At 35.2% G+C, this 15,830-nt stretch overlaps 1 long non-coding RNA gene across 2 annotated transcripts; it reads right to left on the bottom strand.

Moving 5' to 3' along the window:
• Positions 1-235: 235 nt before the first annotated feature.
• LOC131547692 (uncharacterized) lies at positions 236-12,992 on the bottom strand. Of its 2 annotated transcripts, none has more exons than XR_009272980.1 (6): positions 12,886-12,992; positions 11,271-11,456; positions 2,272-2,312; positions 2,089-2,148; positions 1,446-1,576; positions 236-628 (listed from the first exon to the last, which is right to left on the bottom strand). It is a non-coding gene; the product is annotated as an uncharacterized LOC131547692 (long non-coding RNA). The 2 variants fall into 2 exon arrangements; XR_009272981.1 differs by having other exon boundaries at positions 236-625.
• Between the last annotated feature and the right edge of the window lie 2,838 nt (positions 12,993-15,830).

Below are 15,830 nucleotides of genomic sequence, written 5' to 3'. Positions count from 1 at the left end.
ATTGTCCTTGCTCTAAAGCATGCAACAAAATCCCGGTATTTTTAATCAAGGAGTTTTCATCTCATAACAACAGGCTATTTAAAGCTTTTTATTTGATTGTTATCTCTGTGTGGATTTACTTAACTCAATCTGGGAACAAAATTGTCTTCAGAATTGAGCTAAAAGCTCTTTTGGAGACAACTTTCAAAAAAAAAAAAAAAATCCTTTCAGGCAGTCTATAAGTAAAGCTTCATATAAAAACAACATGTCCATGGCATCTCTGTTGTACAGCTAGAAAACAGTGTGTGTTCCTCCGTGTTTTCGGTGTGGAGTCTGACAGCCAGAGTCTCTAGTTATTGTGAACTCCGTGACCCCACACTTCTCTCATCATGTGCGGATCTCCTCCTGAGCTGAGGTGTATCATGAACTCGTGGCATCTCAGATGAATTGCTGACACCGTGCCTGGGTTAGCCATGACCCCGGCGGTGCCTGGGGACCCGTGAGGAGAACTGGAGCTCGGAATAAAGCGCAGGCTCGTCCACAGGGGGATTCCTGATGGCCACGAGGAGGGTCTTTGTTGGACGTTAGTATCATAGGATACGTGCTCGGATCAAGGGTACAGCTGTTAGAGGAAACTCTGTCCAAGCTGCTAGTGTGGGAATGCAAACATAGACACTTGTGAGGAAAATAGTGCTGAGAAAGCAATTGTTTACGTGATATCCTGCAAATATGGATAAAATAGTAATTGAAAGGAAAGGTCAGGTGGGCCCCGATGAAGGCCTTCCTGTCACGGACAGCATTATAGTCTTACTGGTTTTAGCTGGATTATCAAGCTGTAAAGACACTGCATACGAGGAAAGGCGATTACAGCACAGTCTGGAGATGAGAGTGCTGTCTACCTGAATCAAGCTAACACAACGTGTCACCTATAGGGTCCTGGATCCTCGGTAATGGACAATAGGCTTTCTAGAATGGAAATGAAGGGGAAGTCCAAATCCTGGTTTAAGACTTTAATGCAGTCTCTATTATATTCCTCGTCTCAGCTCAATTAGCTCACTCACATCTAGGTACAATATTGTAAGTGGATTTGAGCAGCACAGCCAGCTGTCATCTATGAGAATGACTTTTAAAATACAGTTCATTTCTGTGTGAAGCAATAAAACTGTTTTCAACATTGATGATAATGAGTAATGTTTTTACTGTATTTTGCATCAAATAAATGCAGCCTTGGTGAGCCCAAACATTCTGAACGGTGGTGTAAATATATAACGGTTTACATAAAATCTGAATTGCAATTTAGTAAACTTCCTGTCATTGCAGCTGAATGTTCTGTGTGTTGTGGTTAATTCATCTTATATTCTTATTCATCATTAAAAGAGGCCATTCTAAAAATCCTGAACTTAACAAGCGAGCTTTGATCAACAAGGTTAATTTGACTTTGTCTCTCAGACGATCAGAGATGGTACCTGCTCTTTTGTTGCTCGCTGATGATCAGACATTGTCTGTTCTTCTCCCAGTCAATTACGTCCTGCTGGTGTAATTGCAGAGCACTTCACTGTCTGGCCCATTATCAGCCTTTGTTCCTCTGCAACCTGGCCTGAATGCATATTTGATACAGGTTTTTAATTGTCCAAGCGGTCTATTCAAACATAATCAGTTTTACAAGAAGTTGCACATATATACAGAACTGGGGCTAAGATTTGTGGAAGTTGCATAATAGTAGAATATATACAAACGTGCATTTAAAACATGCATGAATAGCGTTTTGAATTCTAAATCAAATTTGGGAATATTTAAAAATAGCACCTTTTGAATTCATCAACTTAAAAATAAAAAATGAATATGCTCGTGTGTATTCGAGCGTTCTGCTCAAACAATCAATTTTACAAGATACGGTACACAAAGACATGAACAAGACTGACACTGATTTCTAAGTTGCATAATATAATTTAATTAATATAAACATATGCAAAAATAGCGTTCTGACTAATGGGTCATTCTTGTTATGCAGCACTTTTTAAATTCTGCAACTTAAAAATGTAAATAAATATGCTTGTGTTTAACCAAGTATTTCCATAGTATGAAAGTGAACAAACTTTCAGAACTCACAGAATGTGTCAAATCCATTGGTAACACTTCCTAATGCTTCTGCGGTTGATTGGTCACTTCCTGGAAGATTATATCATAAAGGTTTTGTTTTTTAGTTAAGTGATTTTACAAATAAATAGCTTAAAATCCAAATTATGAAATTATTGTTAAAAATCTTTTTAAAAATTCCCATCTTTAACTCACAGAATTCATTAAATCCATTGCCGCCAAAGTGATGTCACTTCCTGAAGGGATGATGTCATAAAGGCTTTTGTTAGTTAAGTGACTTAACAAAAGAGTAAACAGCATAAATTCTGGCTAATTAATATTAAAACGACTATAAATTCCCTTATCATTTTACGTGTAACAAAGCTTACATAATAGAATGCTGCGATTGTGTATGTAACCATCTGTGAATTATTCATTTGCCAAACGACTGTAATTTTCTGCAAATCTGTGCCAGTTATGGAGAGATCGGGGTGAGCGGATCCACAACAGCTTTGGCGCCTACGCTCTACGAATCCTCAGTTTTACGCCACATTCTCTTTGGTTTGTTGGCATGTGGGTGATTTCATGCACAAGAAAAATTGTCCGCAAATTGCTCCAAGCAGAAAAATGCACAGTTGCTGCCAGATCTCGATGACCAAAAATCACATCGTATTTGATGCAAATCTAACTCGACTAAATCAGTTTTAAAAAGCCGCAACTGTACATGCTTTCTCAAGCAAAACCAATCAGGAAAGTTCACTGAAAATGCATCTTCTTGTATTTTAGCAAGTTATCGCTCGCCACTGTTAATACTGTGTATTACTATTAAATACTGCACACTGATAATAAGTGTTGATAGAACGCATTCTCCACAGACTATAGTAATCCTCCTAATGAAGTAAACATGGATTTCCCCGTAATGCACATCATCCCTAATCCACTCCAGACGGCCTGAGGATGACATGTGTTCCTATGGACCAATCAATCCAAGCACAGTTTGGGTAGTTAGGGTCTCCACAAACCATATAGAGTCTTTGTGAACTACACTTCAGGTACATTTGGCCAATTTTGATCATTGAAATCAATGGTAAAAGCAGCTCAATTCAACTGGAGAGTCTACAAATGTATCAAATACGACACTCCAAAATCAGCGTGTTTTAAATGATGGTGTAGAGTATAATATTAAGGTACGTGTGTTGTTGGGGTCATTGCAGGGTCATCATATCACACTGCCGCCCCCCAGCTTTTTAAACAACAGCTTGTCGACAGCCCACTCATTAGTGTCTCAAACACGCACACACGCGTGCACACATGCTCAGACATCAACTCCAACTGACACCACAGAGAGGGTGATGATAGTGTACTGTTAAAATTTGCTTTTGATTTAATTATGATTCTCATTCTAAGCTGCAATCTGTCCTCATTATCACTTTGTATTTAATACATTAGCATTACATTTTATTCCAACACATGACAAATACACGTTCAAATAGATCATTTTAACACCTCTTTTTTTTTTTTTTTACATTAATTAATTCCTAAAACAAAGATCATGAAGTTTGCGGGAAACTTTTATAATGGATTCACATTCACCTTTTCTGCTTCTCAGCACGGACATGTATGAATCCACTTTATGCTTCTTTGAAGTCGAATCTCTTTCTAATTAAGGAAGCACTGGCCTTCAGAAGACCTCATTCTGAAGTCATGCGGTATCTTCTATGCGACTTGACTGAGAAATACATTGGGAGTGATGCAGTTGTCTTTCTCTCAGAAATAAAACTATGTATGGTAGCAGTGTAACCACCACAAAGTGTGAATTTATAGCAATGCCAACACAAGTTGTAGAATGACAAAAGAGACGTTTGGATATCCCAAGAGACAACATCCCTGATGCATAAAATGCATCATCCAACAAGTGCGTTTGACTTATTTTAGACTAGTTAATTTAGATTTTGCCACAAAAACCACAATTTTTAGGTTACCTATGAGATGCCTACTCAAGTCCCACCATTATTTATTCTCTAGTTCTTAAGTAAGTCATCATGTTCTGGTGTTTTAAAGAACCAAAAAAAAAAACACAGATTTGAACAAACCACTGAAATTGTGCATATGACTGCAGGTAATATAATGCATAATATTCTAACACTATAAAAGTAAATATTTTACAGTTTACCAAATATCCAGTACAAGACCTGGATTCTCGAGTTCAGTTATAAATAATGACTTTAAAAATTTTAAAAAGGAGCACACACACACACACACACACACACACACACACACAAGCAAAATAAAAATAAAATTTAATCTATCTATCTGCAAGGATTTTTTTTCCAAAGTTGTAAATAAAGATTATTAGAGTACTTTTTACAAGAAAATACTATTTCAGTCTCTCTACTTCAAAAATTCACATTTAATTCAGTGTGTTATTTACTGTTCCTTTTTAATTAATTGTCAAATTTAGTAGTGATATCTGAGTGAAACTAGTTTCTATACCAAGAATCCAAGTCTTGTACTGGATATTTGGTGTATTATACTTTGTAGCAATATTACACATTATATTATATGCAATTATTGCATAATCTAGGTGTAATGACATCTTTAATACACCAGATATTTTTCAGTGGTTTATTGAAATCAGTGTTTTGATTCCATGGGTTCTTTAAAAGACCAGAACATGATGGTTTACTACAGAATAAAGAGTTCCTGCTGGCATCTTATATAATGGCAACTTAAAAAGTGTGTTTTTTTTGTGTGTGTGTGTGTTCAAATCTAAATGAACTATAGTCTAAATGAAGTCAAACACACTGACAAATGGAACTCCATTTGGGTTCACCAATGATTCAATAAAGAGTTGTTCACCAATCTGACCAATACAGAAAATTTGTTGGTAGAACATTAAGATTCCTCAAATGCAAATGTCTGGAAGTAGTCTGCACATGCTCTGTGCGGTCGAGCTAGTTCTTCCACGGGGTGAGGATATTATGGAGTCTGCTCTCTGAATGAACCTGTGCTGTCTGTTCAGCCGCAGGCTCTCTGAAATGGATTCTGTACGTCTGAAGCAGTCGCACCACACACTTGTCCTTGGGATAAAAAAGCAGGGGATTTTTTCCCTTTAAACCCACAAAGAGGTTATTATCAGAGCTTGTGCTGTTAATAGATCCGACAGACACCTACAGACCGATCCGCCTCATTTCCCGCTTGCCTTTTTGAAGCATCAGAAATGAAATATAATGTGATTTGATATGCGTTCTGCTACATCTGTCACGCAGCTACGACACTGATATAATTCCCAGAGGAATGTTTTATATGTTTTATACAAAGTCAATAGTATTTACCGTCTTAATACACATTCTTGGGCTTATTGTGAACGATTCATCGGTGCACGTTGGAAATAAATGAGGATGAGGCATTAAAGAGATCTTAACTGTGATTTTCTTTGTATGCGAGCGAGCTAAATGAACAGCGGTTCGTCTCTGTGTAGTATGGGAGCTGTCAGGGCTGAACTCCGTGTGTCAGTGTCTGTGGGAGCAGCAGCAGTTTTCATCACACCGAGGTGAGCGGCCCAGCCAGATCTACGGATCACTGCCAGAGGGAAACTTTGCCCCGGGCGATGCAAATGAAAGGCCCTCCAACAGATCACACATGAAGGAGACAATAAAGTCATGACGTGCCACTGTGTGTGTGTGTGTCAATCCAAAAAAGATTTGCAACACAAAATACAGTGCGTTTTTATACCTGACATCACATTTCAATTTATTCCGGGTGAGTTTAGGAATATTTATAATTTTACAAAGGATTGTTTTACTATTGAAATACGTTAGCTTTAACTAATTTGCTGTGAAGTACAATGAGCACTATTTTTTATGTTTTGGAATAAAGGCATTTATTCTCAGTAATGTTGCATGCATTTATTTGATGAAAAATGATTTCTGAAGGATCATGTGACACTGAAGACTGGAGTAATGATGCTAAAAAAAATAAATTACATTTTAAAATATATTCAAATAGAAAACAGATAAAATTATGAAAATTTAATCTTATGAAAATGAATGTTTTTACTGCATTTTTTCTCAAATACATGCAGCCTTGGTGAGCAGAAGATACAGCATTTAAAAACATTAAATTGCAATTGTAATTACTCAAAACTTTTGACGGTGGTGTAATACTTATTCATATAGGGCTGGGCCAAAAGAATTATCCCGTAAATTTTTTTCATATCAGTCGAAATCGATAATTATGATGATAAATGTCAAATCTTTATTTATTTCACGTTTAAAAGCCAGATTTTTGCTCCAAAGTTAGTTTCTGCATGTTCTAATGAGTGATATTGTTTCAAGTCAAGAAACAGGTTTGTGTCGCCTGATAATAATAATAATAATAATACTTTTTTGTCTCTTAGAAATGCACATTAGATAGTAGCAGTAGCTTGAGTTAGGATGCAGATGCAAATTGTTATTAATCAAAATCAGTAATATCTGTAAAAATTGTAACAACCTTATTTTTATATGGTGACATTTTTTTCATTGGTCTTGCATAGTAGCATACATTTATGATAATCACAGTTAAAACCACACATATAGCACCTCAATACCATGGTAAGAAAGTGTCTTCCTACATCTTTTGTGCTCAAATTGCATGACGTATTGAGAAAGGTGCAATTACTTTTCATTTTGGACTTCGGGCGAAAAGCAACAACCTCTAAAAACCCTAGCAACCACCGAAAAAAAAATCTAGCAACCACCCAGAACACACTATAAACCATTCACAGCAACATCTCAGCAAAGACCACTGGCTGAAACATGTTGAGTCACTTAAAAAACAGAGCAATGTTCAGATAGTCCCACAGTGTTAAAGTACCTATGCATAACCTGCCATCTTTCTATTGAAAATGCACTCAAGAACAAGTGGGGACTAGACTGCATTAAAAAGTGAAATTAAATCATATATCACCATTCATGCACACAATACATATTCTAGCAGGTTCACACACACACACATGCGACTTTAAAATAATGTCCTGAAGGACCACCTGTTGTCCATTATTGTGAAATATTTCTGAGGCATGAATCATAAGGGTGAGTAATTAATCATGGGCTGTCAGAACGGAGCGCAGGGGTCTCGTGGGAGGGTGAAGAGTCACATATGGGCAGATGGAGGTCAGAGTCACACCGCACACGCCATCGACAGGTTAACATGAGAGAGAGCCAGAGAGCCAGCAAGTGTGAAGACAAAAGTAAAAACAGATGAGACGAGGGGAGGTGATAAATATAGGAAAATAGCAACTATATATATATACACACACTTATATATATTAAATAATATTAAATTTAAAAAAAAATAATGGAAGGAGATTTTAGCACCTTGAAATGATACTGCACAAGTCAAAAATATTTTTAAATATTTAATAAAAATATAATTGTATTTAATGGTTTCATACATAGATTAAAGATATATCTTCATTTCTACATTTAAATGCTGCATTACACTATAGGTGAATGACTAAATCTGCAAAATGTAGATTGATCATGAGATTTAACCATTCTGTTCTGTAAGATTGTTATAATATTGTTACAAAAAAAAAAACCCTCCCGGCAACATTCTAGGAAGGTTAGTTTATGGTTTTGAAATTAAACCTGAAATTAGAGAATGTTCTGTATCTGTTCCTATTAGGCTGTCAAAAAAACCAAAAAAAGAACATTCCTGTAACTTTAAGCAGCTGAAGAAGGGAAACAATATGCTTTTGTTACGAGAACATTTTGTGTTTGATGGGATACCATTTGATGAGAAATGTTTGCGTTCAAAATTGAGATCTACGACTTCTGTTTGCCGATTTGAGACACTGTTGAGATCTCTTTTGAAACTTGTGAGATTACAGGCGTCTCTTTCTCAACAGAAAAACAAGAGAAGCAAAAGATAATGACATTAAATGAATGAACTGTTGATTTTATCTTTTGCTGTATAAATTACTACAACAAAACAAAACAGCAAACAAACACGAAATGCCAGCATGTGGTTCCAGTACTGTTTGAATCCCAGCTACATCAGCTGAATTACACGTTTAAAGGTTTTGACTCATTGAAGTCGTCATAGAGCCTGAAGCCGGCGTGACGATCCTTCACTCCTCAGTAAACTCGTGCACTGTCGCCCTCTGGCTCTCTCCTCTCAAACACTCAGAGATAATTACCACAGGCTGTAGGCTATAGCGCGTCCCATTTTGATCTGCAGTACAAAAGATCTGAAGCCACTGTTATGTGTTCCTTCTCTACATAGACACTATCAGAGTATTTGAAGCGTGTTTAGAGCCACTTCAAGCATGTTTATTCTCAACCACATTTTACGGTTTTAACTTAAATTTACAGTTAAATACCATAATTTCATTAACTGATATAATGTTAATATACCAACCTATTGAAGTACTGAAATCTGTTTTATACCTTTGAAATACACTGATAACCACCAAATGCAGGCGGTGATGAGAAAGTCACATGATGAACCAAAGCCCATCACAAGCAGCTTTTAAATAATAACATATATAGAAGGTCATTCGCACAAACAGGTCACAGTGTCATTCGCACAAACACTAAACACCATCATGGTGAGACTCATTAAACTGAAATATGCAAAAAAACCCATTAATTTAACAACATTAGATGTAACATACAACCCTAATAAACATAACTGATAAGAAAAAAAACAAGAAGAAACAGTTATTTCAAAGAAAAAACATCAAATTCAAACAAAATGCAATGCAGGGAATTCTGGGAATGTCAGTTTATGGTTTTTCCCTGTAAATTTTACAGGAACTTACCGTTAACAATTTAACAGGTTTTTACTGTAGCATTATCACAGTTTTTTACCGTTAAAATCACAGTCATTTTTTACCGTGAACCTTCAACATCCATGGAACTATTCCACTGAACAAAAGGTTCTGTATAGTGGAAAAAAATTCTTCAGAATCTTAAAAAAATACAGTTCTTTTAAGAAATCACTCAAAGGTTTTTAGGGAGCCCAAAATGTTTTCAATTGCATTCACTCTTAAAAAATAAAGGTTCCAAAATGGGGTTTTCATAGCAATGCCATAGAAGAACCATGTTGCATCTTAAAAGAACCATTTTTCTTAGTGTGAAGAACATTTTAATCATCTAAAGAACCTTTTTGCACTATAAAGAACCTTGTAAGGTTCCATGGATGTTAAAGGTTCTTCACAAAAAGCCAGTGTTTGCTGTGAAAACCCCCTTTTATGGTTGATTGTGTCTTTCCTTCAATGCAAATTATTTTACTTGTTTTAAGGTATCATTCATGTCTGTAGCAAAAACTGCAATCTATATAAAAAAAATGAGGAATATTACTCTTAACAAATGCTGCTAATTATACTTATCAAATGGTTGCATATTCTGTAATATTTTACGCTATTATGCACTACCAAAATCTGTTTTGAATCTCTTATATGCTCTGGTTCACTCATAATGCATTTCATATCATAAAGATGCACATGCAGTAATGATTTGCCCCAGAATGCGACAGCATTTCATATGTCTGAACCTCCGAATGACCCACTTAAAGTGGCACTGATGCCATTAATACTTTCTCAGGTCATGGCACCTTAGGATATTCAAAACACTCAAAGAGAAAGAAAGAGAGCGAGAAAAGAGAGAAATCTTGTGTGTCTCTCAGGAATGCCCTCTATATTAAATCTATAATAGAGTCGACCGCCATTGGCTATATCTAAAACACGCTCATTTTCCTGTGAACCTCAATATCCATGGGAAAACACTTTTCTCCCAATGGAGAAATCCAGCTTTAAATAGGAAAAATAATCTAAAGTTTTAGCTTAAATCAATTCACGGTTTAGCATGGAAAAATGTTACAATTGATTAAAGCACAAAAACAAGTAGGCTCATACAGCAAATTATGAATTCTCTTTTCTCAAGACATTCGGACATTTTACTTTTCAGCTTTTTCTCATTATTCTCAGTGGCGAATCTCATTACTGTAATACAGTATTATTTTAGTATCACTGAGATACTATAATGGTTTTAATTAATACTTTGAATCGGTTTTTATTTTGATATTTTCCATTTTCATTTTAATGTTAGTTAATTTAGTTTTTTGTCATTTTTAGTAGTGTTTTATTCATTTTTGGTTATTTTAGTACATCAAGGTAAACTAAATTAAAATGTTGCCTTGGCAAATAGCTGAAATATTAATATTATTTTATAACAACAACAACAAAAAAGGAACCCTGCTATAATACTGTTTTGGGGTAAAATAAAGATTTTTATTTTATTTGAATATGTATTAATTACTATGTGAAGACATACTTCAGTTATGCATACAATTCAAATTATGTATCTTTTACAGAAATGAGGTTTTATCAACGGGTTAATGAAAATTGGGGGGTTTATTTGACATTAATTCAAAGAAATTCTAAATAATATTGGCTTTAAAATGGGCTTTACTTTTTTTAAATGCAAAAAATAATTTCTTATTTTTCAATTTTGGGTGAAATATGTTAAGTTTTAATCATGAGATTTAACCATGTATTCTATTTAAAATTCCATATGTGCTCAAGAAGAATAATACTGGAGTTAACATGTAAATAAACGTTTTTAGATGTCACATCACAGCAACTACTAATAATGACACAAAATAGGGCAAAATTAGCTGTGAAGGCACAACAAATTAGTCATGCATTTGGGTTTCTGTGTTGAAAACTGATTTCATTGGCCCGTTGATGAACCAATGAAATGAAAAAGAGCCTCCACGCTCCTGCTCTGCCTTTCCAGTCACGTCTCAGCGTGGCATCTGGAGCGTTGTGGCAGGGTCAATGTCAGCGAAACGCTCGAAACTCAACGCAAGCAATCAGTTTACCAGAGAGATGCTAACTCGGCGATGAGAAGAGAGGGGGGCGCATCAAACTATGCCTAATTAGCCACTAGCATGCTCTCTTTAATAATGAAGCATTAAAAAAACCAGGAGGACCACACACACACTCATACACTCATGTTCACACTACAGTGGGGTTCACGCTCATTCAAGTCTCAGTGGGCCCCAAAACTCCACAGCACAAGCAGAAGGAGTTCCAGCAACTTACCGAACAATGGTAATGAATAGAGAGAGAGCATTTTGTTTGTGCAATACTCTGAATTCGTGACGAGGGAGTTGTCAAACGACAACCATCACGCTTGTGGCTGTATGTCAGGCGCAGTACTCACTCAGGGGTGGACTGTCAGCGAAAGGCCCCGTCTCATTACACAAAAGCTGTGCGCTGGTTGGCTCCCTGCATCCACCGCTGGGGCCAGTGTGGGTTCCTGTGGGGCCAGCATCTGCGTATTGACAGCTGGCCCCGAGCTCCAGGGAGTGTGTGACGTCTACGATCCCTGGAGCTCGGTACTGTGCGGCTGAGTATGCAGACAATACACAGACACAGACCTCTTCTGAGTTCCAGCCTTGAAATAGCATCACGCTACTGAGTTACATTTAGAAGAAACAAAGTTCTGTATGTTCTTATCTTATTGATCTATTTATGTATTACTTATCTAATATGGAAAATCCTATGAAAAACAAGTTTAAAAATAATTTATGACTAAAATAAAGTTAGTAGAAAATTATATAAATAAAACATTATAATGTTACATAAAATATAAATAATGTCCATGTTAAGTATTTCGATTGTTATACATCAAAGACATATTAAGCTTATTATCTTAAGATATCAAAGGATCTTAATATTATTGATTTTATTTTTAAAATAGTGATGTTGACATACATGGTTTGTAGCCTGTACAGATTTATATTATATAAATAGTAAAAAAGTAATATAAGTAAAAACATAATAAAGATCCAAAAGATTTTTTTATATTTAAAATTTTATAAAACATTAGGCCTACCTTAAGATCTCAAAAAAAGTTATTACGATTTATTTTATTTTATTTTAAAATAGTGATGTAATTGTGTTGATTTTTGTAGCATACAGAGTTATATAAACAGTAAAAAAAAGTTATATAAATGTAAAATATTAGGCTATAGTTACATAAATATACATTTTTAGAATTTAAAATTTTATAGGCTGCATAAAAGACATGCAACACTTATTATCCAAAGAATTTAACAAAAATTATGCCATCGTGTGACGTTGACCTACGTAGTTTGTAGTCTGTACAGCGATATGCCAGAAAATGTAGGCTAATTGAAAGAGATTAGTAGGGCTGGGTTTTGACACAAATTTCACGATTCGATTCTCATTCACAAGCTTGCGATTCGATTCGATTGCCAATTCGACTCAATATCGATTATTTTGGATATATATCAGGTACAGTACATGGCAAATATTCTCAAGGAAAAAAAAAATCTCTCAACTAATGCTGTAAAATATACATGAGAGTCAGTTGGTACTACATTACTATAATATTGAACGTTAAAATTGACTGATTTGTTAAAATTACACTTAATGAAGTTTTTAAAATAGCCTAATAAAGTTACAATTAGCCTACATAATATTTCTACTTCAATTAGTTTTTTTTTAAATATAAACATAATGGTGGCAGTCATAAAAACTTGATGGATTTATTCAAACATAAATTAAACACTGAAGAACAGTAAATGAATATGGTGCATATATTTAGCAAAATACCCCTCTCTACAGTTTATTTGTCTTTGTTTTTTATTTTATCTGGGGTTTATGATCACCAAATATATTTTTCTGAGGTAAATGTGATGTTATTGTTTACAAGCCGTTATATTGAAATCTTTGCGCGGCTGAAACACTGATTGAGCGATTACATGAGACAAGATACGGATTGTAAAGTTGTACTCTTTCTTTTAACTTACCTTCGGATGTTTAGTCATGTTTATTTTGTGCTGAAACTGGTATTAATGTGGAGGATACGATCAGTTCACGTGCAGTCATTAAACAGCGCCAAAACTGCATTTATTATTTGAATACTGCAATACAATGGACAGAATTTGAAATCCGAGACTTTGTTTCATATTAAAAGTACCAAAGCACAATGCTTATTGCAATATATTGGGTGGTTCCCTTCAACATTCCTTCCATTAACTGAAAACAGACTAGACTAATCGATTCTTGGGATTAAGAATCGATATAGTTCCGTAAAAATGAGAATCGATTAACATCAAGATATTGATATTTTTTACCCAGCTCTAGAAATTAGTGCTGTCAAACGATTAATCCCATCCAAAATAAAAGTTTTGTTTACATAATATATGTGCGCTGTGTATATTCATTATGTATATATATAAATACAAACACATCCATGTATATATTTGAGTCATGTTTATATAATATAATATATAAGAATATAAATATATAAATGTATATTAATGTAAATATTTCCAAAATAGGTGATGTATGTGTGTGTATCTATAGGCTTACATAATAAATATACACAGTACACACACACACACACATATATAAACAAAAACTTTTATTTTGTATGCGATTAATCGCGATTAATCGTTTGACAGCACTAAAAGAAATGTATCTCGTTATAAATGTACCTGTTTGACACCGACTGCTTAATTTTTAAATGTAAAATTATGAGCATTGTTTATAGACCATTACTTTTACCAGGTTCGCACACATCGCAAACTGACTGTAAATGAGCATAAGGTGAGGCTTAATTTGAAGGCTTTAGTGATGGAGTAGGCCTACATCCACGCTGGTCCAAACCAACACCACAAGTGTTTAGGCTACGCCTTTTGAAACAACTCTACCTGAGGTACACTCACCTGCACTGGCTTCACTGAAGACCAACCGTATACATAACATGAACGGACACAACATATACATATATATGTATATGAACACAACGTATACATGAACGGACTGCCATCCTCGGTCCATACAGGTCCATCCACCTCACTGAGACGAGGTAAGCACTAACAGGCAACAATCAATTGATATGTTTGGAATGGATTTCCAGCATAGGCCCTATACTGCATACTGCGCATACACTGCATACCTTTCTTTAACAGTATAACTACGTATGCTATAAACAAGTATGCTATATTGCTTTGTTGATGTTCCATATATCATACTAGTAAATGAAATAAAGACATTGTAGTCATAATTTCAATGTGTAGATATGAGATATATTAAATTGACATTTTTATATACAGTTTGAATGTGGTTTATTCAGACGTGATTATGGCTCTGGCTACAACCACATGGTGATGAGGGTTTTCACAGCTGTCAGATATGGGTTTATATAGTCTTATATTAGAGACACCCAAGAATTAGATTGGAAATAATGTTTTTTGAAGTTGTACATAAAACAAAGATTATTGAAGTATGTTTTACATGAAAATACTATTTCAGTTGTTCTACTTTAAATTTTCAACTTTAATTCAATGTCACTGGCCATTTCTTTGTAATTATTTGTGAAATTTAGCAATTACTGAATGAAAATGGTTTCTACACCAATTTTAGTAAACTTTTTCTCTTGTTTTTCCTGTTGATAATTTTATGCTGTAACATTAAGGCACTTAATTTATTCAATAATGATATTCCATATGATGCGATTGGCCTCCAGTATGGGTGATTTTTTTGGTAAGGTAAGCTATAATATTCTTCAGCAAGCACACAGTGTAGTTGCCCAGGTTCCCGTGATGCTAGAAATGAAACGGGTCCATCAGAAGTTCATCTACTTTATTAACATAGAAAGAGTTAGCAGAGAGTTGCTCTCCAGAACCCACTGCCCTCGCCGTGATCCGCACCTTGTGCCAGCGTCACCCTAGATAGAGACATTCTTTCTCTCACCCTTTTTATACGCCCACAGTTTTCATTTTGCATTCATTTCATTGCCTGGAGTCATGAATTTTTCATCACTGGTTTCATGATGAATAAAAGATGAAAAAGGGAAGGACGTAAAGAGCTGGAGCTACTGTGTGTTTGTGTATTGTAACTATGTGAGTCCACAAAAGGCACTGATAAAATTCTGTCACCACGCTGTATTGCTCTCTAGAGTGATGAAGTACATCAGAGTCTTTCCTGTACAAATGTGACTCTGATTGCGCCATAACTGAGACTAATGGGAAGTTGTTGATAAAATTAGTTTAAGAAGGAAGTGACAGCATTGTGAGGAAAGTCTACTTTACAGACAGAATGGCGAAAAACTCACAGCACTTTGGTTTCATGGTATAAAAACTTGGAAACAAGTGTTTCTTGTTACATTAGTATACAATACAATTTCCCCGTGTAGTTAAAAATAGCAATATACTATATTTAAGATGTTTGTCGTTGTATAAGCATGACTGGTAATGTAGTTCTAGAGAGTGTGTCTCATACTGATGGCAGAAAGTTTTCTTTCAATCTATTTCTGCTCTGAAAAAGAGTGTAATCACAAAAATAACTTAAATCCAGAGTTCTGGCATGAAACTCTAGATGGCGCAGTCTGATAGTTCAAACTCAATCTGACATAATGACCTCATTATCACATGGCTCAGCTGATTGGTTCTTTTTGTATCAGCAGGCAATGAGCTTCCAGCTCAACATTCAAACATTCAAATACTTGGCTAGTGCTTGCTGTAGTAGTTGCAGTGTGCTTTAGAAACCCTCCACCTTCCCCAGCTCCACCTCTATAGATCTGCTACAGAGTGATTCGTGTATATGTTATGTGCAGCAGCAGTATTTCTTACATGCTCACAGCAGCATGTTGTGGATATGTTGGCCGTAGCAAGTGTCGGTACTTGCTCTCCTGTCAAACGATTAATCACGATTAATTGCATCCAAAATAAAAGTTTTTGTTTACATA

The sequence above is a fragment of the Onychostoma macrolepis genome, chromosome 10 (assembly GCF_012432095.1).
Source record: "Onychostoma macrolepis isolate SWU-2019 chromosome 10, ASM1243209v1, whole genome shotgun sequence".
Taxonomy (NCBI): domain Eukaryota; kingdom Metazoa; phylum Chordata; class Actinopteri; order Cypriniformes; family Cyprinidae; genus Onychostoma; species Onychostoma macrolepis.
This window is presented reverse-complemented; position numbering and strand designations above follow the sequence as displayed.